This window comes from Penaeus vannamei, chromosome 16 (genome assembly GCF_042767895.1).
Source record: "Penaeus vannamei isolate JL-2024 chromosome 16, ASM4276789v1, whole genome shotgun sequence".
NCBI lineage: Eukaryota > Metazoa > Arthropoda > Malacostraca > Decapoda > Penaeidae > Penaeus > Penaeus vannamei.
Genome location: NC_091564.1, coordinates 33,547,973 through 33,552,972, shown reverse-complemented (window position 1 = coordinate 33,552,972; position 5,000 = coordinate 33,547,973). Strand labels below are relative to the sequence as shown.

Sequence of the window (5,000 nt, the reverse complement as noted above, 5' to 3'; positions counted from 1 at the left end):
AGTACTTGAGAGAATAATTCTGAACAGACTCATGTACCGTATACATGCTAAGTTATCCCCCAGACTGTATGGATTTCTCCCAGGACGTAGCAGTCAGCATTGTTTTGCAGAATACTTAACAAACTCAATACCAGGCATGCAAACCGTATTTCTTGATCTTCAATCTGCCTTTGATATTGCAAACAGAGAAATGATCCTTGAGCAACTAGCTAGCTTTGGTATTCAGGGAAAACTGTTAACATGGATTCAAATGTATCTATCCAATCGATCGGCTCAGGTTTTCTTCAGGGGTGTTAAGAGTACTCATGCAAAAGTGTTTGAACTCGGCACACCTCAGGGAGGCGTACTTAGTCCCATGCTATTTAACATCCTAATGCATAGATTACTAGGCGATATACCACTTGAGGGCAGTGACTCCATTATTTGCTATGCCGATGATATTTGCATTAAATCCTCATCCGAGGAGAGAATGCAACAGATCCTTGATGTGCTTTCAGCAAGGGCTACAGAGTGTGGCTTGATAATATCGACTGAAAAAACCAAGGCACTTAACCCTAAAACAATCCCTCTGCCAAGGTTTCACATCAATGACGTTGAGCTAGATCTCTGTCACCAATACAAATATCTCGGGGTGGCTGTTAATGATGCAGAGTTCATACAAAACCTGAAGAAAAGGCTGTGGGAACGTCTGAAGCCACTTAGGACACTTGTCGGCAAAGACCATGGTATTAATGTCAATATTGCTAGACTCTTTTACCTGTCATACATACGGTCGGTCATAGATTATCATGCATTGCACCTAGTATTATACAAGGAATCAGAGTTGGCTAGTTTAGAAATTGTACAAAATGAGGCCATGAGGCTTATTCTCGGCGCCCCTAAGACAACGAGGATTGTGAATATGAGATCAGAACTTAATTTGCCGTCTGTCTATGAAAGAATATTATACATAAACACCACATTTAGCGTCAAAGCAATAAGAGAACCCCTCTATTGTACAGAGTTCCAAAGACAACTAAAACATAGAATAGTGGAGCTAACTTTGAATGGCAACATCGATTCAAATTCAAATCCATGGCAACAAGTAACATGTAAGCACTTGTCTCAGCTGAACATATCCATAACTAAGACCCTACATGGACGTTCTGCTCCACCGTGGAAAATGTCGGACCTAAGTGTATTTTATACGACTGCCCCAAAAAAAGACAGTGTCCCCCCTGCTGTACTTAAGCAGTATGCTTTAGCAATTATCAATGAGCACCTTGAAACTATGCCCAATGCGTATGAATGCTACACTGATGGATCCTTGCAGTCTGGGAGTAGAGCAGGATGCGCTTTTGTCGTATATAAAAACAATATTTTGCAGCACCAGGATTGTAGGCGGGTCCATGACTGGGCTAGCACTACGCAAACTGAGTTGGCAGGAATGCTCATAGCCACCGAATTTCTATTAAGTCAAGGCTCAGGAGTCATTTTCTGCGACTCACAGAGTGCTCTCCAGGCATTGAACACACTAGACAAAGGTGCAGGAAATATTGCAAATGACATAAGGATAAATGTGTATCGTGCAAAAGAACGAGGCCATGATATACGTTTTGTGTGGATACCATCGCATGTTGGAATCCCCAGGCATGATCATGCTGACCGCCTAGCAAAATCAGCATGTGACAAGCAAAGTGTTGATATAGATCTTGGAGTACCTCTTGCTAGGATTTCACACATCATTAAAACTTCCTTCAAAGAGGACTTGTCTGACTTGATTAATTCTCAACGGCCTGAAAGCTGTAGCATAAAGCACTATGACAGGTTTATGCAAGATGTTTTCATCTATGGTTTATACAAAACAAGAACAAGACAGTGTGATATTGTGACCGCAAGAATCAGGCTGGGATATAGATTGTACTGGCAGGTCAGTACAGCCTGTAATGTTGAAGAAACGAAGTGTAAATTATGCAATGAAGAATATAAGCGAACACTTGTACATTATATCTCAGAGTGCCATGTAATACAGCCTTTCAGACCACCTAGCATGAGGTATGGAGAACTATGTAACTACTTCATATCATCTGATGTCTTGGAAGATATAATTATGTTATATCCTAAATTTGGAATGTAGTATCACATGACCACATATCAAATGTTACATTGCCTTTCCACGCCCAAGCCGTATGCCGGCTTGACAGATGAGTAGATAAATTACTGATCGTTCTTTTCCTTTAAATGATATATTTTAGACCGTAATAATTTTATGATATAGATTTATTCTGTAATAATATTATATAATGCTTTGACCATGTATCAAATGTACTACAGCTTGCCCACGCCTGTGCAGTTAGCCAGGGTGGTAAATAAAGGACTAAACTAAACTAAACTAAACGTGTCAGGCTAATCCATTGAATTAAGTTTGAAAAATGACATCCTTGTGAATCGTTTTTGATGTATTCAATCTTATGCACACATACAGATATGTAATCATAAACATCTACATCTCTCAAAATATCTGTCTATGTATCTATCTACCTATCAACTTTTTAACCAATCTAACTGCATATTTATTTATCTATATATCTGTCTATCTTGCTTGTGTGCTTGTGTGTCTGTATGCGTGCGTGCTTGTGTGTCTGTATGCGTGCGTGCTTGTGTGTCTGTATGCGTGCGTGCTTGTGTGTCTGTATGCGTGCGTGCTTGTGTGTCTGTATGCGTGCGTGCTTGTGTGTCTGTATGCGTGCGTGCTTGTGAGCTTATGCATATATGTAACTTGAATACATACATAAATCATTCACAAATTCATGGCCGAGATTTACCATGCGAAGTCGATGTCGCTAACTTATGCGACCTAATCTCTGAATTTAGCCAATGAAAAGAGACCAGGCGCTTGCAATTGCTCAAATGTCGCAGGGGGAAAGGCCGTAGGTTTTTTCTTATCGGAATGTTGGCGAATAAAGCCTTGAATTGAATGCCGTTAAGATTAAGGTTCAAGATCTGAATGTGTGTTTGTGTGTTTTAATCTTTTTATACATGAATGCTTTGATATGGATTTTTATACATTTATACACATGGATATCTTTTTATACATGAATGCTTATAGATTTTTTTTTTTTTTATACATTTATACACATGGATATCTGCGTTTGTGTGTGAGCGGATATTTATATCTATTTACGTGCATTGATTTGTACTCATACGTATATAATTATTTGTAAAATGGATTTGATTTGTCAGTTACCTTAGTTTGTCGATTGAATCTCGTTTTTTTGACAGATTCAGTGTGCGATTCTTTACTGCATCACGTACCTGAAATAGACGAGAGAAAATATAAGTTATAGAAGCAGAACAGCAGCATAAACGACGGCATGCGATAACTATATATATACATAAACACACACACACACACACTTATGTATAAATACATGGGTAGATAAATACAAGGATGGGTGGACAGATATATAGACAGACAGACAGATAGTTATATACATATAATGACACAAACGCACAGATATATATATATATATATATATATATATATATATATATATATATATATATATATATATATATATGTATGTATATATATACATATATATATATATATGTATATATATATATATATATATATATATATATATATATATATATATATATATATATTGAATATATAAGTATGTATATATATACATATAGATATATATACATAAATATATAGAAATATAAATATATATATATAGGTATATATATATATATATACATACATATATGTATATATAAATTTCTATATATACATATATATATATATATATATATATATATATATATATATATATATATATATATATATATATATTCATATGTATATATATATATATATATATTTATATATATATATATATATATATATATATATATATATATATATATATATATTTATATAAGCACGCACAGACTAGTACATATCAAAAATCCTACAATAGATAAGTTCGCAAATGACCTTGCTGCTTCGCTGTGGTTGACAAACACATGTTCATGAAAATCAACCAATCAGAGCAAAGCTTATTTTACCCTCGAACAATCACAGACTTTGTTTGTGTTGCATTTCCAAAACACAACTTTAGCTAAAAAAAGTTTCTTTTTTTTTAATGATATCCTGTATCATTAAAGCTGACAACTTCGTAAATCAGTGGATACTTCTGATAGCATTATCAATGTAGCACTCTGCAGTTTCGTGAGTACCATCTTTTAGAAGTTGCAGGTCTTCAGTATTACAAACTGTACATGCAACGAATATCTCAGATAAGTTGAAAAAACAATAATCATGGCAGGTTCTGTCTATCCAGTTGTTAGAAAGACGTTTCATGCCTAAATTTGATATCACTATTTATACCAAATAAATGAATGGAGTATTTTGAAAGAATAGATACAACTATTGCAATATTAAAATATCTAATAAGTGGAATATCTTCAAGAAATACCTTCGCTAATTAACTACATAGCCATTACAAAACTCACTGTCTTCAAAAGAAATTCACGCATCTTATTCTTACGACAAATCCCTTCAAAATCCCGACTCCTCCCACGTGTCTCGTATTTCCTCAGGTATTCTTTATTCAACAGGAATTCGTCTCGAGGATGGCAGTCGTTCCTGAGTCGTCGTGCTTCTCAAACATGGATTAATGCGACCCCGAGTTGAAGAACGTTTTTCGCAGGCAACGGAAGATAAAGGGAGGGTTATAATAAAACTTAAATTAGCTTTGCACTTTGTAACATGGGGGACAGGAACCCAAGTTCATAAAATAGTTTTAAAACTGCATTAGCCGATTTGCATTTCATGAAGTCACTGTGATCTTAAATGCGTTCCAATTCCCTTGTGAGTAATGTGCAGTTAAATATGCTTTCGAAAACACTAATAGGATTAAGAAATATGCAAGTAAACCCCTCAAAGTTCCTCACAACAAGTACTATTAAACACAGATAAACCAGAATTAAGCGCAAGTAATTTTCTCTCA

At 35.2% G+C, this 5,000-nt stretch overlaps 1 protein-coding gene across 2 annotated transcripts in view; it reads right to left on the bottom strand.

Annotated features, from left to right (window-relative positions):
- The window catches only part of Syn2 (Syntrophin-like 2), a 467,659-nt gene that overhangs the window by 364,658 nt on the left and 98,001 nt on the right, over window positions 1-5,000 (bottom strand). The window contains exon 2 of one of the 2 annotated variants that reach the window (XM_070131387.1): window positions 3,227-3,294. The exons of the other annotated variant lie outside the window; for it this stretch is intronic. The gene's annotated coding sequence lies outside the window, so the exon portion shown is untranslated. The remainder of the gene's footprint in view (window positions 1-3,226; window positions 3,295-5,000) is intronic. 2 annotated transcript variants of the gene reach the window in all.